At 37.6% G+C, this 25,364-nt stretch overlaps 1 protein-coding gene across 7 annotated transcripts in view; it reads right to left on the reverse strand.

Moving 5' to 3' along the window:
- The window catches only part of ENOX2 (ecto-NOX disulfide-thiol exchanger 2), a 384,343-nt gene that overhangs the window by 309,583 nt on the left and 49,396 nt on the right, over positions 1 to 25,364 (reverse strand). The window lies entirely within an intron of this gene.

Genomic DNA, 25,364 nt, shown 5'->3' on the forward strand with positions numbered 1-25,364 from the left:
AAGGCTCACAAGTCCAGGCAACACAAAGGGTCCCATTCAAGAGGAATCCTATGAGGCCCACTCCAAGACACATCATAATTCAAATGGCAAATATCAAAGGTAGAGAATCTTAAAAGCAGAAAGGGATAAAGAGGAAGTCACATACAAGGGAGCTTCCATAAGGCGGACACCTGACTTCTCAACAGAAACACTATAAGCCAGAAGGGAAAGGGAAGAAATATTCCATGTAATGAAAAGCAAAGGCCTGAACCCAAGACTGCTCTACCCAGCAAGGCTCTCAATGAAAAGGGAAGGTTAAATAAGGAGTCTCCCAGACAAAAGAAGGCTAAAAGAATACACCTCCACCAAACCAGCACTGCAAGATATGCTAAAGGGACTGCTCTAAGAAGATGAAGTAAAAGAGTGAGAAAGGGACTCAGGTATAAAGGGAAAAAATGAACAATTACCTATCAATGATAACTTTAAATATAAATGGATTAAATGCTCCAATCAAAATCATAGGGTAGCTGAATGGATAAGAAAACATAACCTGCACCTATGCTGCCTACAAGAGACCCACCTCATAACAAAGGACCTACACATACAGAAAGTAAATGGATGGAAAAAAATATTCCAAGCAAATAGACAGGAAAAAAAAGCAGGAATAGCAATATTTATATCAGACAAAATAGATTTAAAAACAAAGGCCATAAAAAGAAACCCAGAAGGACACTTCATAATACTCAAATGAAGAATCTATGAAGAAGACATAAACATTGTAAACCTATATGCACCCAACACAGGAGCACCCAAATATATAAGGTAAATCTTGGAGGCCTTCAGGAAAGACATAGACAGCAACCCACTGATAGTAGTGGATTGTAATACCTCACGGTCAAGAAAGGATAGATCTTCCAAACAAAACATCAACAATGATATTGTGGAACTGAACGACGCATTGCACCAAAGGGGCTTAACTAACATATAGAGAACCTTTCATCCCAAATAAGCAAAGCACACATTCTTTTCAAATGAACACGGAACAGTTTCAAAGATTGACCACATAATAGGACACAAAACAAGCCTCAACAAATTCAAGAAAATTGAAATCATAACAACCATTTTCTCAGATCACAAGGGCTTGAAACTAGAAACCAACCACAAGGGAAAAACTCAAAAACATTCAAACTCATGGAAACTGAATAGTATATTACTCAACAATAAATCAGTCAATAATGAGATCAAGGAAGACATCAAAAAGTTTCTGGAAACAAATGAAAATGAACACACAACAGTCCAAAATCTATGGAACATAGCAAAGGCAGTCCTGAGAGAGAAGTTCATAGCAATACAGGCCTACCTAAAAAAGATAGGAACATTTCAAATAAATAACTTAACCCTACAGCTTCATGAACTGGAGAAACAACAAAAAAAAGCTCAGAACGATTAGAAGGAATGAAATAATCCAGATCAAAGCAGAATTGAATGACATAGAGACTAAAAGAACAATTGAAAGGATCAACAAATCCAAGAGCTGGTTCTTTGAAAAGATAACAAAATGGACCTATTCAGAACCTAAAGGAGAGGACCCAAATAAATAGTATCAGAAATGAAAGAGGAGAAATAACAACTGATACCACAGAAATACAAAGGATTGTAAGAAATTACTATGAACAATTATATGCCAAGAAATTTGAAAACCTGGGTGAAATGGACAATTTTCTAGAAAAATATAACCTTCCAACACTTAATGAAGAAAAGTAGAAAGCCTGAACAGACCGGTAAAAGCTGCTGAAACTGAAGCGATCCTCAAAAAACTCCCGGCACACAAAAGCTCTGGACCTTCCAGTTTCATAGGCGAATTTTACAAAACATTTAAGGAAGAGCTAATTCCTGTCTTTCTCAGACTATTAAAAAAAATCCAAGAAGAGGAAAGACTCCCAAACTCTTTTTATAAGGTCAGCATCATCCTAATACCAAAACCAGAAACAGACACAACAAACAAAGAAAACTACATGCCAATAACACTCATGGATACAGATCTAAAATCCTCAACAAAATATTGGCAAACCACATCCAGCAATACAGTAAAAAGATCACATGCCATGATCAAGTGGAATTCATCCCAGGGATGCAAAGGTGGTTCAATATTTGCAAATCAGTAAATGTAATACATCACATAAACAAAAGGAAAGATAAAAACCACATGATCATATCAATATATGCGGAAAAACCATGTGTTAAGGTACAGCAACCGTTTATGATAAAAACACTCAACAAAGTGGAAATAAAGGGGGCATACCTCAACATAATAAAGGCCATATATGAAAACCTACAGCCAACATCATACTCAATGGGCAAAAACTAAAAACTTTCCCACTAAGATGGGGAACACGACAAGGATGTCCACTTTCACCACTTGTCTTCAACTTGGTACTGTAAGTCCTAGCCACAGCAGTCAGACAAGAAAAAGAAATAAAAGGCATCCAAATAGGAAAGGAGGAAGTAAAACTATCATTGTTTGCAGATGACATGATAGTGTACATAGAAAACCCTCTAGACTCCACCAAAAAACTACTCAACCTAATAAGTGAATTTGGCAAAACGGCAGGCTACAAAGTCAATATTCAGAAATCAAAGATGTTTTAGTATACAAAAAGTGAAATATCAGAATCAGAAATCAGGAAAAAATCCCATTTGATATAGCAACAAGAAAAATAAAGTACCTAGGAATAAACCTTACCAAGGAGGTAAAAGACTTGGACTCAGAAAACTACACAACACCGAAGAAAGAAATTAAGGAAGACACAAGTAAATGGAAGCATATATTTCTTTCCATAAATGGAAGCATACATTTCTTCCATGGATTGGAAGAATGTTAACAAAGAAACCATGCTGTAAACTTCACATGTTAAGCAAAAGTTAATTCAATTTGGATTATGAACTTTAAATATTAAATGTGCAACTGTAAAACTTTTTAGAAGAAAACATAAGGGGAAATCTGTGGGCATGGCAAAAATGTCTTAGACATCACATCAAAAGCACAACCTATTAAAGGAAATAATCATAAATTATACTTCATCAAAATTTTAAACTTTTGCTCTATGAAAGACTATTAAGCAAATGAAAAAACAAGCTACACATTGATACAAAGACAAATATTTTCAAAGCACATATCTGACGAAGTACTCATGTACATAGAATATAAAAAGAACTCTCAAAGTTCAACAATAAAAAGACAAAAATCCAATTAGACAAAAGTCAAAAGACATAAAGAGACATTTTACCAGAGAGGATGTGTGAATGGCAATTTAGCAGATGAAAAGATATTCAACATCACTAACCCTCAGGGAAATGCAAATTAAGATCACAATGAGGTATCACTCATAGCTACCAAAGTAGCTAAAAAAAAATAGTGACATTGCAGATGAATACGTAAAATGGCGTGGCCACTATGGAAAGTAGTATGTCAGTTTCATAAAAACAGGTGGAATGCCTATCCATCACCATGGTACAGACATAGAATCCCTTTTAATCAATGAATTCATTTACAGCAAATGAAGAGTGGCAATAATCACATGATATGATGCAGGCTTGCTACAATGGTGGAATAGCCTTTATTTATTTATTTAAATTATATTTTATCATTTATGCTATTACAAGTGTCCCTCCTTTTTCTCTCTTTGCCCACGTCCACCCAACCCCCCGCCCACTCTCTCAGGCAATGCCCACAGCATCGTCCATGTCCATGGGCCATTCATATACATTCTTTAGCTAATCCCTTCACCTTCTTTCATCTATTCCCCTCTTACCCCACCCCTCTGACAGCTGTCAGTCTGTTCCATGTGCCCATGCCTCTGTTTCTATTTTGTTCATTAGTTTGTTTTGTTCATTAGATTCTACGTATAAGTGAGATCATATGGTATTTGTCTTTCACTGACTGGCTTCTTTCACTTAGCACAATAATCTTCAGGTCCATCCATGCTGTCACAAAGGGTAAGATTTCCTTCATTTTTATACTTGCCTAATATTCCATTGTGTAAATGTACCACAGATTTTTAATCAACTCATATACTGACAGGCACTTAGGCTGTTTTCAGATCTTGGCTATTGTAAATAATCCTGCTATGCACATAGGGGTGCATATGTTCTTCTGAAGGGGTATTCCAGGATGGCTTTTAAAAGATTGAGCTACACAGTACTAATTAGGTGGTGATGCCTTCCAGGATATAGTATATGTGCTAAATCAATGTCCAGTGTATGGTGTTATTTCTCCAACAGTCTGGATTTATGGATCCAGGAATAATTTTACAAATGAAAATAAGAGTGATTTGGCTCACTATTATTCTTAATAATACATTAGCAAATTTTTTTGCTTTCTGTCCCCATGATATTAGGCTCTGCTGGTCTAGAGGTCTTAGTTTCAATGGGAACTGAGGTCACAGTTCCTGAAACATTCTCCATGATAGAATATATTACAGTCTCTAAAACAAATGACAATAAATTTTAAAACTACTTCAGTCATATAGAGCATTTTTGACATAACAGGATTAAATTAGACATCAATAACAGAAAGACACCTGGAAAATATAAGTAATCCATGTGTCAAAGAAGAAAGCATAAAGAACAAACTGACAGTTACAAGAGGGCAAGTGGGAAGATAATGGGGTAAAGAAGGGGAAGGGTCAAGTCAAGGAACAGGTACAAAGGACCCATGGTCAAGGACAATGGGATGGGGATTGTCTTTGCGAGCAGGAGGTCGACAGGGCATGGGACAGCAATGGGGGAAAATGGGGACAACTGTAACTAAACAACGATATAAAAAGAAAGTCAAAAACAATCCCCCCAAAAAGTATTTGAACTGAGTGAATATGAAAACAGATCATATCAAAATCTGTGTGAGAAGCTAAATCACTGAGTACTTGGGAGTGGAATATACAATGTCTGTCTGGAAAAAGTCCAGCCATTGTTAATAGAACGAGAACATTTTGGGTGACATCAATGTAACCTGGCAGGCAAGGAGAGTGGACTGGAATGCACATGTGTGGACAATAACAACTTTACTGTACTGGTCAATGATGGTGGTAGATGCCATTAAGTGAGCATGTGTACTGTGTGGAAGTCTCATTTAAAATGACTGAGCGTGTAGAATGACAGCTAGTTGCGGGGAGGTTAGCAGGTGAAGGGATTGAGCAAAAAGGAAAAAGGACTCATGGACATGGACAACAGTGTGGTGACTGCTGGGGGGAGGGAAATATAAGGGAGCTAAAAGGTAATGTAAAAAAATACAACAAAATGGGCAAGTAGAGCAACGAATCTGCATCAAATTTTGTGTTATGCTTGAACATTCTTCTGTGGAAACTATTTGGATGATTCAGAAGGCCACAGCTATGGGCAACTGGGAACTGGCAGACTCATGAGGACAATGTGCCCACTCATGTATCACGTCTCATGCAGAGTTTTTTGGTGAAACATCACATCACCCAGGCGACTCAGCCCCACTACAGCTCAGATTTGGCACCCTGTCATTTCTGGCTTTTCCCAAAACTACAATTACCTTTGAAAGAGAAGAGATTTCAGACCATTGATGAGAATCAGGAAAATACAATGTGGCAGCTCATAGTGACTGGGAGAACTGTGTGAGGTCCCAAGGTGCCTACTTTGAAGGGGACTGAGACGTCAGTGTCCTATGTAGATTGTATCTTGTATCTTCTTCAATAAATGTCTCTATTTTTCATAGTACATGGCTGGATACTTTCTGGACAGGCCTTGTACAGCACTGAGTACTTATTATGGTTATAGGAAACTTATTCATGATAGACAAAAATTGGAAATATCCCAAATATGCATCAACTGGTGAGTGGATGAATCAACTGTAGTTAATTCACAGAAAGGAAAATTACTCAACAATAAAAAGGAACATACTACTGATAACACCCAATATGGATTAATCTAAAAATTTAAAATGCTGAGGGAAAGAAACCAGACACAAAAAGTACATAAAGTATGATCTCATGTATGTAAAGATCAGTAACAGACAATTTATGATAATAGGATTCAGAATAGTGGTTGCCTGCGTAGCTTGGAGATGGAGTGGAAGGAGTTATAGGTGATATTGTTTGTGTGATGGAAATGATTTATATATTCATTGTGATGATTACAAGGGTATGTACATTTGTTAAAAGTCATCCAATTGTACACTTAAGATCTGTGCATATCACTATGTAAGTTTTATCTCAATATTTAAAAAAATTTTTTAAAGATGTACAAAAAACTTGTTTTAAATGTAGTTTTAGAAATGCAAATTAAAAAATTGATAATTTTAGATAAATTTACAGACAATGGATTCATAATGGGCTACTGAAAGAAATTATTTTTCTCCTCACAGGGACACTTCTACCTATTTTGAGATTGATATTAGGGAGACATATGATGATTTCCTAATAAAGTCTTCTCAAAAACAGTATAATGGATAGGCTGGATGACAGATATGTCTTATCATGAACATTTTTACATTTCTACCTATGAATTAAAGACTATCAGTGGGGGGGCAAATCTAGCTTTATCCTCTTAGCTTATAATAAATGAGTATTAAATACCCTTTAAAAAGTTCAGGATGACAATACCTTCTTTTTCCCCACAAGTATGAACAAATTTGAGTCTTCCCATAAGAACTTATTTTACATAGTAAAGGTATTCCAGATCCAACTTGTGAGGACTGGCTGTATTACAGTTACACAGATGTACACTGATTACACTGGGGAGATGATATCCTAATGCTATCAAACCCATAGCATTGTTATTTGGCATGCTGGTCGTGCATCTGAGATGAAAATCAATTATTCTGTTCCGTATCTAGTTATATTAGAAATTTAAATTGAAAAATTGGAAATAATTCAAAGTTGTAGAGAAAAATTTATAACTCTCTAAACTGAAACTGACATATCCAGACAATGGAGAAAAAGTGACCACTCATTTATTCATCTATCCATTTATTAAGCATTCATTATATGTCTACTCTGTGTCAGACCCTGTGCTAGGTGCCAAGAATTTTTAAAGCTGGGTAAAATAGCATCACTGCCTTCCAAGAAATAACAGTCTAAATGGGAGAAACAGGTAAATGAACAGATAATTATAAAATAGTATAGTTAGGGCAAAAATAAAAATATGTACAAGGCATAACTAAAATACAAGAAAGGTTTTCTGAATGAGATTGTACCTGAACTAAGTCTTGAAGGATGAGTACACATGACCTAGGTGATGAGAAATGTAGAGAGGGCATTTCAGACACAATGGACTACATAGCAAAGGCAGAGGAATGGAGGAGAGAAGCAGCATAAACTACAAATAGATTTAGTATTTTAAGCAAGGGAGTGACAGGATCCAATTTGTGTTTTAAATAGAAAAGTCTGGCCGTGTGAGGGATACATTAGAGTGGACAAGAAGGGAGGCAAAAAGAGCCAATTAAGAGACTGTTGTAGTTTAAACAAGCAATGATGTGATGTTGAACTACGGAGGACAACAACAATAGAGAAGATAGACTATATTATGGTCAATTGCCAATTTACTTAATTTGGCTTTCAAGATGCCATTCTCTCTTGATTTTCCTCCTACCTCTCTCTGGCCATTCCTTTTCAGTTTTCCTAGCAGTGCTACTCCCCAACTTTTTAACAGTGGATTAAACCAGGGCTCAGTCCTTGGATCACTTCTCTATATTCATTCCTTGGCTTTAAATGTTTTGTATGTGTGAAAAACTACCAAATGTATAGTTCTTGCTCAGATCTTTCCCATGCACTCCAGATTCATATAAACACCTAACTGCTTCACATTTCCACTTAGATATCTAGTAAGTATCTCAAACTAACATGACCAAAACTGAACTCCTGCATGTCAGGCTTACTCTGCCTATAGTCGTTTCCATTTCTGTTGTCTCCTTCCTCAGGCTAAATAACTCTGAATTCATCCCTGACTTCTCCCCTGCATACCTCGTATTCACTCTATCAGCACATCCTATTTATCGTACCCTCATAATTTATCCTCAATCTGTCCAGTTCTCACAACATAACACTGTTTCCACCCGGCCACGAGCCACCATCATCTCTTGTTTGAATTATTGCACAGCTTCCTATCTGATCTCCCTGCTTCTACCTTCCGCAAACCCCTATAAACTCTTCTCAAGATAGCAGCCACCATGGTGCATTTTGATGCCAGATCATTATCACTCATGTGCTAAATATCTTCCAGTTTTCTAATTCTACTCAGAATAAAAGCCAATATCATTTCAATGATTGCAAGCCCTATAATATCTACCCTCTCCTCCAGTTATACACTTTTTTTTTGGTTGAAAAGGAAATAATTTTTTATTCTACTTAAATGGTATATGCTATTTTTTAAAATTGTTTTAAAGATTTTAGATTATTTTTTGGAGCTAGTTTTTTAAATTTAATTTTTTTTTCAAATACATTTGTCTCTGCCTTCCCCCGACCACTTACCCTTGTCCCCTCACCCCTCTCCCTCCCTCAATCCTTCCCCTTTGGTTTTGTCCATGAGTCCTTGCTATATGTTCCTTGACTTTCCCCTTCACTTCCTTTCCCCCCGCCTACTCCTCCCTCCTTCCCTCTTGTCTCTGTTGCTTTCTTTCCTTTCAGTGTTGCTGGTCTTATTTTCCTTGCATCTTTGTATTGTTGGTTAGGTCCTGTTTATAGGTGAGATCATATGGTATTTGTCTTTAGCCCCCTGGCTTATTTCGCTTACCATAATACTCTCTAGTTCCATCCATGCTGTCGCGAGGGGTACTAGTTCTTTTTTCTTTCTGCTGCATAGTATTCAGTTGTGTAAATGTACCATAACTTTTTGATCCAATCATCTACTGATGGGAATTTAGGTTGCTTCCAACACGTTGCTATTGTAAATTGTGCTGCTATGAACATTGGGGTGCATAGGTTCTTTTGAATTGGTGTTTTGGGATTCTTAGGGTATAGTCCCAGCAGGGGAATCACTGGATCAAAAGGCAGTTCCATTTTCAGCTTTTTGAGGAAATTCCACACTGCTTTCCACAGTGGCTGCACCAGTCTGCATTCCCACCAGTAGTGTATGTACTAGGGTTCCCTTTTCTCCACAACCTCGCCAGCAACTATTGTTTGTGGATATGTTTATGACAGTCATTCTGACCGGTGTGAGGTGGTACCTCATGGTGGTTCTGCTCTGAATTTCTCCGATGGCGACTGATGCGGAGCATCCTTTCAAATATTTCTGGGCCCTCTGTATCTCTTCCTTGGAAAAGTGTCTGCACAAGTCCTTTGCTCATTTCTTTGATGGGATCATTTGTCTTCTTGGACTGGAGTCGAGTGAGTTTTTTATATATATTGGAGATCAAACCTCTATCTCATGTATCATTAGAAAATATATTTTCCCATACAATTGGCTCCCTTTTCATTTGCTGATGTTTTCCTTAGCTGTGAATAAGCTTCTTCTTTTGATGAGGCCCCACTTGTTTCTACTTTTCTTTATGTCCCTTGTTTTAGGAGACATATGGGTGAAATAATTGCTGCGTGGGATATCTGAGAGTTTACTGCCAATGTTCTCCTCTAGGACTTTTATGGTGTTGCGACTTATATTTAAGTATTTTATCCTTCTCGAGTTTATTTTTATGTATGGTGTCAACTGATGACCAAATTTCAATTTTTTGCATGTAGCTCTCGAAGTCACCCAACACCATTTGTTGAAGAGGCTATTATTACTCCATTTTCTGTTTCTGCACCCTTTGACAAATACTAGTTGCCCATATTAACCTGGGCTTATTTCTGGGCTTTCGATTCTATTCCACTGGTCTATGGGCCTGTTTTTGCAAAAGTACCAGATTGTTTTGAGTATAGTGCCTTTGTAGTATAGTTTGATGTCCGGTATTGTGATGCCTCCTACTTTGTATTTCTTTCTCAAAATACCTGTGGATATTCGGGGTCCTTTATGGTTCCATGTAAATTTTTGAAATGTCTGTTCTATTTCTGTGAACATATCATTGGTATCTTAACAGGGATTGCATTGAATCTATGAATTGCTTTGGGTAGTATGAACATTTTGATGATATTAATTCTTCCAATCCATGAGCATGGTATACGCTTCCATTTATTTCTGTCTTCATTAATTTCTTTATTTAATGTTGTATAGTTTTCTGCGTACAGGTCTTTTACCTCCTTGGATAAATTTATTCCTAGGTACATTATTTGTCACGTTGCTATATCGAACGGTATTTTTTTCCTGATTTCTTCTTCTACTATTTCATTACTGGGGCACAAAAATGCTTTTGATTCTGAATACTGACTTTGTATCCTGCTGTTTTGCCAAATTCACTTATTATGTTGAGGAGTTTTTTGGTAGAGTCCACAGGGTTTTCTATGTACACTATCATGTCATCTGCAAACAATGATAGTTTTACTTCCTCCTTTTCAATTTGGATGCCTTTTATATCTTTTTCCTGTCTGACCGCTGTGGCTAGGACTTCCAATATGATGTTGAAAAGAAGTGGTGAAGACGGACATCCTTGTCATGTTCCCGATCTCAGTGGGAAAGCTTTTAGTTTTTGCCCATTGAGTATGATGTTGGCTGTAGGTTTTTCATATATGGCCTTTATTATGTTGAGGAATGCCCTATTTATTCCCATTTTGATGAGTGTCTTGGTTATAAATGGGTGCTGTACCTTATCGAATGCTTTTTCTTCATCTATCGAGATGATCATGTGGTTTTTGTCTTGTCCTTTATTTATGTGATGTATTACATTTATTGACTTGTGTATATTGCGTATATTGCATCCCTGAGATGTATCCCATTTGATCATTGTGGAGAATCCTTTTAATGTATTGCTGGATGTGGTTTGCCAATATTTTGTTGAGGATTTTAGCATCTACATTCATCAGCGAAATTGGCCTGTAGTTTTCTATCTTGGTAGCGTCTTTATCTGGTTTTGGGATTAGGGTGATGCTGGCCTCATAAAAAGAGCCTGGGAGTCTTCCCTCTTCTTGGATTTTTTAGAATAGTCTGAGAAGGACAGGGGTTAGCTCTTCCTTAAATGTTTTGTAAAATTCTCCTGTGAATCCATCCGGCTCTGGGCTTTTGTATGCTGGGAGTTTCTTGATTACTGCTTCAAATTCCCCAGCTGTTATCAGTCTGTTCAAGTTTTCTGTTTCTTCCTCCTTCAGTGGAAGATTATACTTGTCTAGAAATTTGTCCATTTCATCCAGGTTTTCAAATTTCTTGGCAAATAATTGTTTATAGTATATCTTCCTATCCTTTGTATTTCTGTGGTATGAGTTGTTACTTCTCCTCTTTCATTTCTGATATTATTTATTTGGGTCCAGTCCCTTTTTTTCTTGATGAGTCTGCCTAAAGGCTTGTCGATTTTGTTATCTTTTCAAAGGACCAGCTCCTGGATCGGTTGATCCTTCGAATTGTTCTTTTCCTCTCTATGTCATTCAGTTCTACTCTAATCTTGACTATTCCCTTCCTTCTACTTGCTCTGGGATTTATTTCTTGTTGTTCCTCCAGTTCTTGAAGTTGTGGTATTAGGTCTTTTACTTTAAATGTTTCTATCTTTTTTAGGTAAGCCTGTCTTGCTATGAACCTCGCTCTCAGGACTGCCTTTGCTGTCTCCCATAGGTTTCGGACTGTTGTATGTACTTTTTCATTTGTTTCCAGAAATTTTCTGATTTCTTATGTCATTATTGACCCATTCATTATTTAATAGTCTACTGTTCAGTTTCCATGAGTTTGCAAGTTTTTGAGCTTTCTCTTTGAGGTTGATTTCCAGTTTAAAGCACTTGTTTTCCGAGAAAAAGCTAGGTATTATTTCAATTTTATTGAATTTGCTGAGGCTTGCTTGGTGTCCTATCATGTGGTCTAGCTTTGAGAAACTTCCATGAGCATTTGAAAAGTATGTGTATTTTCTTTCTTTGGGATGTAAGGTTCTATATATGTCAGTTGAGTCCATTTGATTCAGTGCAACATTCCACTCCACAATATCCTTGTTGATGTTTCGTTTGGAAAATCATTGTTGACAATGGGGTGTTAATATACCCTACTATCATTGCGTTACTGTCTATATCTTGTTTGAAGTCATCCAAGATTTTCCTTATATATTTGGGTGCTCCTAAGATGGGTGCATATAAATTTACAATATTTATGTTTTCTTGAAAGATTCTTCCTTTAAGTATTATAAAGTGTCCCTTTGACTCTCTTTTTATGGCCTTTGTTTTGAAATCTATTTTGTCTGATATAAGTATTGCTACCGCTGCTTTCTTCTCTTGCCCATTTGCTTAGAATATTTTTCTCCATCGCTTTACTTTAAATCTGTTTAGGTCTTTTGCTCTAAGGTGGGTCTCTTGTAGACAGCATATGTGTGGGTCATGTTTTCTTATCCATTCAGCTATCCCGTGTCTTTTGATTGCGGCATTTGGACCATTTGCATTGAGAGTTAATACTGATAGAAACCTATTCATTTTTCCTCTTTGTACCTGTATTTTCCTTTTTCTCATTCTTTTTCTTCATCTTCTTAAACCAGTCTCTTTAGCATTTCTTGTAGTGCTGGTTTGGTGGACACGTATTCATTTAGCCTCCCTTTGTCTGGGAAACTCTGTATTTCACCGTATATTTTAATTGAAAGCCTTGCTGGGTAGAGCAGCCTTAGTTGTAGGCCCTTGCTTTTCATGACTTGGAATATTTCTTGCCATTCCCTTTTGACTTGTAGTGTTTCTGTTGAGAAGTCAGCTCCTAGCCATATAGGTGCTCCCTTGTATGTTACTTTCTCCTTCTCCCTTGCTGCCTTGAGGATTCTTTGTTTTTGATAGTTGCCATTTTAATGATGATGTGTTTTGGCGTCGACCTACTTGGGTCTCTCTTGAGTGGGGCCCTCTGTGCCTTCTGGATCCATGAGATTTTTTCTTTCCTCAAATTGGGGAAATGTTCCATCATTACTTTTTCAAAGAGGTTCTCTATCCCTTGATCCTCTTCTTTTCCTTCTGGTATCCCTATTATGCAGATATTATTGTGTTTCACGTTGTTCTGCATTTCCCTAAATTCCTCTTCGTTCTTTTTGAGTCTTTTTTCCATTTGTTGTTCTTTCTGGGATATTTTTTCTACCTTATCCTCCATCTTGCTGATTCAATCCTCGGTTCATCCTACTTTTGATTCCTTCTACTGTGTTCTTCGATTCAGAAATGGTATTCTTCATATCCTCTGTGTCTTCTTGATAGTTTCTATGTCCTTTTCTAGGTTGATATAGTTTGCTGTAAGATCCTGATAATTTCTCTGCAGTTTCTCATAATTATCTTTGAACTGGCTGAACTCATTGAGCTTCCTTAGAAGCATTGTTTTGAATTAAATATCTGATACTTCCCTGCCTCTATTTCATTTAGCAATCTCTATGGAGAGTCCCCTTTTCCACCCATTTGGGGGGAACTTCTTTTCCCATTTTTGTGAGAGACTATTAATTAATTAATTAATTAATTAATTTTTGTTTCTGCTTCAATTGATCCGTCTAGATTTCCTGACTTTGTGGATTAAACTTCCATGGTAGTAGGCAGGCCTTTTTATTTATTTATTTATTTATTTATTTATTTATTTTCCCTTTACTTTTCTTTCTGGGCATGCACTGATGAAGTCACTTGTTGACCCTATCTGACCTTGGGTCATTTGTTTGAGCCTTCCAGGAATCTACTGTGTGTTACTCCTGCTTTGGGCAGCTATGTGACTCCTTTGGTCAGGAATCCTCTATTTCTGTGGATCGCTCTGCACTCTCACGCTGGTTCTTTGAGCATGCTCCCCCTGGGCCAAGAGCAGCAGACTCGCTGGACCTTGCGCTTGCCTGGCGCAGGGCATATGCACCCCGGCACGGGTCAGTTTAGAGTCTTCTATTGGTGTGCTTTTCCCACTTTTGGCTCTTTGGGGGCATGGCCTGCTGGTGCAAAATGGAGACTATGGAAATGGGAAGTCAGCTCCCAGACTCTCTGGTTAATCCTGTCTCCACTCTCTCCCCAAGGGTCCCTGGGCATCTCTGTGACCCCTTCAGCTAGGGATCCACTATTCCTGTAGACTGTAATTGCAAGCCTTCTGGCTCCCGCGCCGCTTCTGCCTCTTTGGGGGCATAGCCTGCCTATGCAAATGGAAACTTCGGAATGGTGAGGGACTCTGCTCCAGGGATCTCAGATAATCCTCCATTTCTTTCCCCAACCCCTCCGTCTCCTGTCTGTCCTCAAGGGTCTCTATGCAGCTGTGTGTTCCCTTTGGCCAGGGATCCTCTATTTCTCCCAGCCAGTCTGCACTCAGTCCACACGCCCACAAGCTGTGCACCTAGCACACAAAAGGCAGGTTAATTGATTCTCTTATGCCTGGACGAGGAGGTAGCTGCAGAGTGGGAGGTGAGTTATGACTGGGGTTCTGCTGGCCACCGTCTCTGTTCTCTTTACAAAGTTTTCCTCACCAGTCTTTTCCCAGGCACTAGCCCCTCTCCTGCCACCTCTACCAGACATCAAGGAAGGCGGCTGCCACTGCAGATTTTTGCGTTGGCCCTTTTAATGTCTCTTTGCATCTCCAGCCTCCTGTCTCTGGCAGAGAGCCTCCCTAAGCTTTTCAGGGTTGCGTTTTGTCTGCGTTTTCTTAATTTCAGCTGCGGTAGTCTAGGGGTCCCTGTTTATGATTCAGACCCTGTTCTTCTCAGGGGGATCTAACTGGCTGTTTCAATGTCCCTCTGCTGCTGGTGCCCGTGGGCGCTCAGCCCACCCTCTCGAGCCTCCACCGCACTTCTCGCCCATCGGGATGTGTGAGAGTTGAATCCACTGTCTGTCCACAGCTCCAAGGCTCCCCTCCCTCTATCATTCCATTGTTTTCCAGGTACTTTCTCCATTATTTAGTCGAAATTCCAGTTTGGTATTGAGAGGAGGTGCGTGTGAATCCCATTCACTCCTCTGCCATCTTTTTTTCCCCAGTTATACACCTCTAAATTAACGTCCTATCATTCTTCCTGTTCACTCTGCTCTAGCCACATTAGTTCCTTGAACACTAGTCTCTTGAACAACCCAGATACTCTTGACTGAAGGTCTTTGTGATGGTTGTTTCCTCTGCCTGAATGTCTTTCTGTCAGATAGCCACTCGATTTCAAATAATCGTTTAAATGCCCATTGTCGATTATTCAAGATCATGATGGCAGAGAAGTGAGTAGAAGTCATACTGACCTCTTCCCATGACCAACCTTGAATTACAACTAAATTGTGGAGAAATCACCTGGAACAAACAACTGAACAACAGTGAGAGAGGAGCCTTGTGACCTCAGAGAGAGAAGAATGGCTTTAGCACAACCTAACTGGGCAGCAGCTTGAGAATACCCAATAACTCTGTCCCCAGTAGGGACTCCGCCCCGCCCTGAGCTGTCTAAGGCCCTACTGAGAGTAGAGTGACTAGATTAACAGCTGAAGGAGACAGCCACAAACAGTAGATTACTGGAAGTCTCAACAGACAGCCTAAGGTCAGACAGGGGCAACATTTGACATCATCAGAGGCAGATCCAGAAAGTAAAAACAGCAGTATCCAACCATAGAAGTTCACACCACAAAGTCAGGAGCTCAAGAGAGATCAACTTAAGAAGCACAAGCAAAAGAGAAGAGTCTCACAAATAATGCGAAGACAAAGAAATACACCCCATTCGAAGGGAAAGAATCCCCAGAAAGAGAATGAAAGGAAATACAGAAAGTAAACTGTCAGATATTGAGTTCCAAACAGTAGTTCTAAGGAAGCTCAATGAGCTCAGTGAGCTCAGAGAGAATTACCAAAAACTACAGGGAAACTATGAGGAACTTACTGCAAACTATATCAGCATGAGAAAGGACCTAGAAACTATCAATTAAGAGATTAGAAGAAATAAAGAATACAATTTCTGAATCAAAGAACACAGTAGAAGGAATCCAAAGCAGGTTAGATGAGGCTGAGGACTAAATCAGTGAGCTGGAGGACAAGGTAGAAAAAAGCTCCCAGAAAGAGCAAGAAAATGAAAAAAGACTCAAAAAGAATGAAGAGGCATTGAGGGAAATGCCGGACAACCTGAAACGTAATAATATCTGTATAATAAGGATACCAGAAGGAGAAGAGGATAAGGAAGGGATAGAGAACCTGTTTGAAAAAGTAATGATGGAAATCTTCCCTAATTGGAGGGCAGAAAAAGTCACAGGCCCAGGAAGTGCAGAGGGTCCCATTCAAGAGGAACCCAGTAAGGCCCACTTCAAGACACATTATCTTTAACATGGCAAACATGAAAGACAAACAGACAATCCTAAAGCAAGCAAGAGAGAAAGAGGCAGTAACATATAAAGGAACCCCAAAATGGCTAGCAGCTGACTTCTGAACAGAAACACTGCAGGCCAAAAGGGAATGGCAAGAAATATTCCAAGTAATGAAAAGCAAAAGCCTGCAACCAAAACTGCTCTAATCAGCAAGGCTCTCAATGAAAATGGAAGGCAAGATAAGGAGTTTCCCAGACAAAAGAAGGCTAAAAGAATACACCTCCACCAAACCAGCACTGCAAAATATGCTAGAGACTGGTCTAAGATGAAGGAAATGTTTCTTTGAATACCCAGTTCCTTTCAGAGTTGTCAATACTTGATATTACCAATATTTTTAATACTCATTAATCTGATTATGACAATGATGTTATTTTAATTATTCCTTTACTATTTGTTGAAACTAAACCTATTTTAGTATATTTCTTGCCTCTTTCTATTTTTTTTAAAAAAGCTTTAAATGACTTTCTGGTATTCTTTATCCATTTATTGATTAAAGGTTTGTAGGACTTTTTTCCCTAAAAAAAAAAAAAAAACACAGAAAACCTATTAACCATCTGGTTATGTGTGTTGCAAACACTTTCCTATTCTATTCCTTGTCCTTTAACTTTTTTTTATATTTATATTACTATATAGTTAAATGTTTAATATAGTCATATTGTCTATAGTTTCTGGGTTTGAATATTTTACTTAGGTCATGAAAAATATTAGTTCTATTTTTTTCTAAAACTCCTTAGATTCCACACATTGATTTTTAATTCACCAAAACATTTCTTGTATAATGTGTGAAATAGGGCTGTCTATGTCTTTTATTTCAGTAATAGTGGTCCATGCACCTTATGTGTTGAATTTTAATAAGCCTTATTTTACCCATTTATTTGGAATGTCAACTTAATCATACATTATATTGTTAGACAGATGTATACATTTGTCTCTGGAATGTTCAGTATATTTCATTGATCTACTTGATTATTTCTGTGCTTGTGTCATGTTGGTTTAATTGCTGAGACTTTATAATCATTTTAAATTTTTTTAATATTTTATAATTAACTTTGATATTTAAAAAATAAATAAAATCAATCTGCATTTAAGAAAGAGAGAGAGAGAGATGGAAATCCTACCTTTTGTGACAACATGGATGGAAGTGGAGAATATTAAGGTACGTGAAATAAGCCAGTTGATGAAAGACAAATACCGTATGATCTCTTCTATAAGTGGACTCTAGTCAAGAAAATAAACTAATGAACAAAATAAACTATAGGCATGGAAACATGAAGCAGACTGAAAGTGACCAGAGGGCAAGGGGAAAAGAGGACAATGGTGGAAAGAAAGGGAAGGGACTAGACAAAGAACATGTATGAATGACCCATGCACATGGACAACAGAGTGGGAATTCACTTTTAGAGTGGGTGGTGGGGGCGGGATGGGTGGAGGGGGGTAGAGGAGGATAATTGAGTCAACTGTAATAGAATAAACATGATTTATAAATTAAAAAGATTTAGGAATAAAAGAAATTTTAAAAATTAATAAAAAAAATAAATGCCCCTTGTCAATTAGGTCACCCTGAACATCAATTTAAATTATAACCTGCTTCCCACCAAAGCTCTCAATCCCTCTAATCCTGCTGTTTCCTTCATATCACTGACTTTATATTAACATACAACCACTTATCACCATATATATGTATATATTACTATATGTCTGTGTGTGTGTGTGTGTGTCTGAGAGAGAGAGAGAGAGAGAGAGAGAGAGAGAGAGAGAGAGAGAATTTGCCTATCTCCTCCTTCTAGAATCTAAGCAATAGGACATAGTTGTTGTTGTTGTTGTTGTTTTAACTCAGATGTTTTCCAACATCTAGAACTGTGCCTAACACATAGTAGGACCTGAATAAGTGTGTATGAAAGAAAACCTATGGGTGATGAGAAAATGTGGAACCACCACCTTAGTTAAACCTGAGAATTGAAAATTTGAGGGGGAAAATAACCTATTGGAAGAGGATTTCCAGGGGATCATAAGAAGGGCTAATCACAGCTTTCCTCTTATTCTAATGGATTCCTGAACTGCAGAGAACATAAAGGTAGTTTATGCCTGTAAAGCAATTATCTGCATTTCCTAGTAGGACCCAGAAAGACCGAGTATCCTATTGCAAAGTACACAAAACTGCCCCACTTCCATAATCTCCAAGCCCAGATGCCGTGAACACGCACACATTCATGCATACACACACAAATTTGCTATTGACTCTAATAAGACCAAAATGAGCTTTAAGGATGAACTACAGATTTTAATTATACATGTTATCTCATTCTCCTTAACACAAATAACCAAGACTTCTCCCTGAAAAATATATAATCTGAGTATGAACTCGTAGAATGTTAAAGCTAGGAGGAATCTTAGAAATCGTCTAATCCAAACTCTTTCTCTTTCACTTATTATTTTCCTTTTTAAGAGCAAATATGTCTGTTGTCTCTCCAAATATGAAAGGACTACTTCAGAAATTTTGGCCATTTTAAAATGTATGCACAGAAATACACACCTTTAAACATTATATCTATTTTCTTCTTCCTCAGTTTCAAACAGGCATCCAACTTTCTTATGATTAATAAAGCACTTTTCTCTCTTACCTTATTCCTTTGTCTCTGTAGACAAGGAAAGGCTTATATCTTTTATTTGGAGTAAATGAGATATGGCTTATGAATCTAAATGAATACCTATAATTTCTGGATTCAGATAGAACAACTTAGACCTCATGAAATTAATTTAGGTAAAAACTGAATTTAAAGATCTCCTGTAAGACAGTATTGTTCTGCTTCCTGCTAACTTACCATTTTATCATCAAAAATGTGTATTTTTATAATTTTAATTATTAAACTAAAATGTAATAGAAGAAAACATAAGAGGAAAAGATGGATAGTTCTGACATATGAACTATGAGAAAATCTATATCTGTTTTTAGAGTACAATTTTTAACTGGTTTAGTCTACTTTTTCTATCTCTGCCTTGAAATATGCACTAAAAACAAATTTGGGGCAACTATTAAATGTAGTTTTTATCTTATTTCATATTAACTTACACTAATTGAATAACAACACTAAAATTAAAGTGGAGTTACTGTTAATGTCAATCATTTTCTGCTGCCTTTCTGGGTGCTTATATAATTGTAGGAATCACAGGTAAATTTTATCTTTTGATACTAACTTTCTCACTTGGCTTCTCAGTTTTCTTATACTGGTTCAGTAAACACAATGTCTTTAAAAATCATGTATGTATATATAATTATAGGACTTAATATACAGGGTATATGTATTTAAGGTTTTGATGTTTTTCCTAAAATACTTATAGAATATATAACTTTTCGTACTTCAGGAGACAGGGTATTTCCTAGTTTCATCAATAAAAAATTGACTTTAGCTTTGTATCTCCCCTCTTTCTACAATTTCAATTGTGTCTTTTGAAGGGAAAACAAGTATCAACAAATCTGTGATAGAAAGCTTTTAAGACGGTCCCAAATAGTCCCTCCCTCCTGGTATTCACAAACCATCTGCAATCTCCTCCCCAGTGAATGTGGTCAGGATATACTGAGTTCTCACAATTATAATATGGCTGAAGTAATGAGGTGTCACTTCTACGATTAGGTCATAACATGACTCTGGCTCCTGTCTTAAGCATTCTTTCTCAGTATCTTAAATCGCTCTCTGGGGTAGCCAGCTGCCATGTCATGGGACAGGCCTGTGGAGAGGCTCACATGGCTAAGGACTGAGGTCAGCCAATAACCCCACAAATGAGCTTAAAAGCGAACTCTCCCATCCATTCAAACCTTCAGATGAGACCACAGTCTCAGCCAACAACTTGACTGCAGCTTCTTGAGAAATCTTGAGCTAGAGGCATCCAGCTAAACTATGTCTAGATCCTGACACACAGAAACTGAGATAATGTTTCCAGTTTAACATGATGTTTTGGGATAATTTGTTACACAGAAGTTTATAATTAATAAAAAAATCCAAGCTCTACAGTCATTATAACTCCTATATAATTCCTTTATAAGGAAATCCATGAATATCAAATAACTTGTTTCCTCCAGTAAAATCGCCTATATTCCTACTTTATGGCAACTACTGCCAAAACTAAAATAAACAAGCTACCTTAACAACCAAATTGGACATAGCCTTTTCCATCTAACCAATGCACTGGTCTTCTGAAAAACTTGCAAATAAAATTTATGAACCAATACCAAAATAAATGTAAACAAAATCAAATTTCTTAATGGCTATGAATATGACTGTTTAAATTCCAAAGTGGTTATTCATTTTGTTGTAAAATTATTGTACCAGACACCACCAGAAAAAGAATATATCCTATACAGATTAATAGGATATCCTAATAGGACTAGAAGGTAAGGCTACAAGTTGTGTTTTGGTCTATACAGTTATGTGAATATACGTGCACCATCTACATTCCTCTGGCTGCCTCACATGCAAGTCAGCAAGACTAAACAATCCACCTCCATTTTCAATGTTCATTTCAACAACATTATGCCAGCATCCAATAACAGTGTCTGAGAAACATTTAGAGAGGATCAATATATCTACAGATGTTTGTATTTGAGATGCAGATCATTAATTATTTTCCTTCATTGTGCTTATAAGGCTTGTGAACATTTTTTTTTAAACCATCACCTGAGGATATCTTTTTTGTTGCTGTTGATTTTACAGAGAAGAAGGAGAGGGGGGAGAGACGGGGGAGAGAGAGAGAGATTAGAGAGAAATATTGATTGGTTGCCTCCTGTACACGCCCTGACTGGGGATGGAACCTGCAACCTAGCTATGTGCTCTGACCAGGAATCAAACCCACAAGCTTTTTGGTATATGGGACGATGCTCCAACTAACTGAGCCACCTGGCCAGGGCAAAGTTTGCAAAACTTTTAGCAGCACTAGCCAAGTAACCTTCATTTATTTATTGATCACCCACTTTGTGCTAAGTACAATTCTATGTGCTTAGGGATCACCAAGTAAAACATACAATGCAAAGATCCCTGCTTTCACAGAGCTTGCATTATAATTAAATTTTCTCTTCTCTGTGAAATCTGACATGGTTGATTTCCATCTCCTTCTTCAAATTCTGTCCTCTCTTGGCTTCTGCAGTATGATATTATTCTGTTCCAATAACAGTCTTCAATTGTTTCTTCAGTCTTCCTATCAAAACCTAATAGATTTAGATCATAAGGTTTAGTTCCTGGGTTCCTGATTCATATAATTTGTTCCTCAAAAAAATTCATTCATTTTCTTAACCTCAGTAATCAACTCGCTAATGCAGCCTCTGAAGTTTATACTTCTCATCCAATTTCCTATTTAATGACTCCCTATGCATATATATTTCTATTAGGATAATCCCACATCTTCAAAAAACAAGTTAATAACATAATCATCACCAACTGTTTAAAATGGGTCTTCTTATGCTTTTTTAATTTCATCAATGACAGCACTATCCTTTCAGTCATCCAGTCTTAAAATTATTCCCCTTTTTCTAATTGATCAAGTCCTGTTCATTTTGCCTTACAATAACTCTTGTATCCATTATTTACTTTCCTTTCCCATGGCTAGGTTCTCATCACTTCAGGAATGCATGACCATAATATAGTCTTAATTGATTTCTAGTATTTCTATTTTCAATCTCTCCTTTACACTACCTCTACATTAATTTTCATAAAATAGCACTTTTATCATGTCATCATCTGGAATCACAAGTGTTTAATATTTTCCCATGGCTTATAAAATCTAAATTCCTCATCCTGACATTTAAAGCTCTTCATAATCTGGCTTTAGTCTATTCATTCAACTAATTCATTGCTATTCACCAATGCAAACTATTTACTCCAGTCAGGATGATCTCCTTACTCATCCTAGAGTATATCTTGCTTATCTTGGCCACTAGGACTGCTCATCATGGTCATCAAGCTTAGAAAGTGTCTTCCCCACTTTTATTCTACAAAATCCTAGCTATGCTTAAGTCTCTCATTTCAACAAATGCCTTTCACTTTAGTTCACACTCTTCTTTTTATGGGTTAGTGCTACTGTCCATGTCATTTGCTTTGGAACTTAGTTGTTTTTTAATATTATGTTTTTCATTATCTCAGTTTCCCTTGTAGGAGTTTAGGCTACCTAACAGTAAGACAACAAATGTCCTCATTTGTTCTCTGCACCGCTTTATTTCAAAAGTCCACAATAGCAGTTCCAATTTTTTTTAGTTTAAAACCCCTTTAAATTTTTCAAAAATATTGAGGATTTAAATGATTCCTTGATTTTTTCAGTTTTATCTGTCAATACCTTATATTAGAAATTATATCCGTGACATCTTAAAGTATTGTTTAATTCATTTAAATATAACAATAATTCCAATACCTGTTAACATAAATGGTTATAAAATAACTACATTTTCCAAAACATAATAAAAACAGTGAGAATAATGGCTTTGCTTTACAAACTTGCAAATCCTTTTCAGAGAAGAGTTTCGTAGAAGACAGTTGGATTCTTATGTTTACTCTGCATTCAATCAGTTGTGATATGGTCGGAACTTCTTTTTACGTAACTCTCTGCTTTTCTCTTGCTGCTTTTAAGATTTTATCCTTATCTTTAATATTTGACATTTTAATTATGATGTGCCTTTCTATGGTCCTCTTTGTGTCCATCTTGTTTGTGACTCTCTGAACTTCCTGGACTTGTATGTCTATTTCCTTCACCAGGTCAGGGAAGTTTTCTTTCATTATTTTTCAAATAAGTTTTCTATTTCTTGCTCTATCTCTTCTCCTTCCAGCACCCCTTTGATTTGAATGTTGGTACATTTGAAGTTGTCCCAGAGGCTCCTTAGCCTATCCTCGTTGTTGTTGTTTTTTTTTTTTTTTAATTCTTTCTCTTCTTGCTGTTCTAATTGTTCTGTTTTGTTTTTCCTTTCTTGTTTCAAATCATTGATTTTATTCCTGGCTTCATCCACTCCACTGTTGGTTTCTGTAAATTTTCTTTATTTCACTTAGTGTAACCTTCATTTCTCCCTGGGTCTTTTCTATGCTGCTAAAGTACCCAATGAGTTCCTTGGGCATCCTAATAACCAGTGTTTTGGACTCTGCCTCTGATAGGTTGCTTATCTCCATTTTGTTTAGTTATTTTTCTGGAGGGTTTTTTTTTTTTTTTTGGTCTGTCCTTTCATTTGGGCTGTATTTCTTGGCCTCCTCATTTTGGCAGCATCCCTGTTTTGTTTCTATGTATTAGATAGATCTGCTTTGACACTCTGACTTAGTAGTATGGTCTACTGTAGAAAAGTGCACCAATAAGTTGGATGGGGTGGAGCCTTAGGTAATTGTGAGGGCGGGGCAACCAGTGTGAACCAGGTTGATGTAGTCTCTGATATGGTGTTGATGCTTTGTGGCTCTGTGTGGAGGAGGGCTCAGCAAGGGGACAGTGCCACTGCCTGGCTCCTGATATTTTGTCCAGGAGGAAGTTGTCCCCCAGCACTCACCCTGATGCCATACACTTCAGTTTCTCCCCATATGCCACTGGTGCCCTTCCAGCTGCTGTCCCAGTGCTGGAGCCCAGAGGGAGTAAGTCTGTGTAAGTTCTAAGTCTGTTGCAGGCCTCTTAAGAGGAAACACTTGAGAATTCCAGTTTCTTCCGCCACCCCAAACTCTACTGGTTTTTACAGCCAGAAGTAATGGGGACTTATCTTATTGGCACCGGAACCCTGGGCTGGGTGGTATGGTGTGGGGCTGGGATCCCTCACTCCCAAGGGATCCCTCACTCCCAAGGGTTTCCTCTCGATTTTTATCCACCAAACATGGGTGTGGGGCTGCGGGTTCTGCATCTCCATGCATTTCTGCACCTCTGCCCCTCCGACCCATCTGGATGAATGTGACTTCTTTAATTCCTTGGTTGTTGGACTTTCATATAGCTCAATTTTCTGACAATTCTGGGTGATAGTTGTTTTGTAGTCTAGCTGTAACTTGTGTTGTGGTTGTGCAAAGAGGTGAGCCATGTTTACCTATGACTCCATCTTGACCAGAAGTCTGTGAACATAGTTTTGATTTCTCAGTCTCCCTGAGAGCCCTGGGGATCCCAAGTGGTCCATGAAGAACATGCTAGAATGCACTCAAAGAGGTTCTGAACTTGGTTCTACACTTTGAGGTTGGCACTATGCCTGAAACTCTTTCCTCCTTTAGCATTACCTCTCATCGCTCCACTGGTTTCTTGTTGAGCTCAGCCCTCTTCTTTCAGCATTCTAAATATACTCTCTACAATTTACTTAATGGTTTCAGCTACCACCTATGAACTAATGATTTCCCAAAATCTTTATCTGTAATGCAGAGTTGTATCCTGACCCACAGATCTATATTTCTGATTAATATCCTACAGATACCTCCAACTTGATATATAGAAAACATAATTCATCTTTTTTTGCAAATTCATTTATACTCCTGAATTCTTGGTCTAGGCTGTTAGCACATTTGTTCTTGCAGACGCACAACTAGAAATCTAGTGGTCATCCTTAACTCCCTGACTCATAAAAGGCAGCCAAGTAACACCAATTTGTGGTATTGTGATAACATCAATAGGGAGTGGTGAAGCCTAAGTCAACCTAGAAAATGCATGTTCCATCTAAGATGCATTCATATTCAAACTGCATATGGGCCAAACAAATCATATTTGCTAGATGCCAGTCTGTGATACTTGGTAACTCTGAGATATCTCTAGATTTTGCACCTGCCTTTCCATTTCCACTGCCATTTTTCTAATTCAGATCCCCATCACCTCTTACCTAGACTATTGCAATAACCCTATAACTGATCCCTCGGACTCAAACTTCCACAAATACTTCCCCTGCTGGTCCCATCCAGAGTTATCTTTCAGGAGGCAAAGAGAATTATTTAAAATGAAAATCTTAGGGTATAATCCCAACAGAGGAATCACTGGATCAAAAGGCAGTTCCATTTTCAGCTTTTTGAGGAAATTTCACACTGCTTTCCACAATGGCTACACCAGTCTGCATTCCCACCAACAGTACCCTAAGAATACCAAAAC

Source organism: Pteronotus mesoamericanus, unplaced genomic scaffold, assembly GCF_021234165.1.
Source record: "Pteronotus mesoamericanus isolate MK-2021 breed Mesoamerican mustached bat unplaced genomic scaffold, CSHL_Meso_final contig_40, whole genome shotgun sequence".
Lineage (NCBI taxonomy): Eukaryota > Metazoa > Chordata > Mammalia > Chiroptera > Mormoopidae > Pteronotus > Pteronotus mesoamericanus.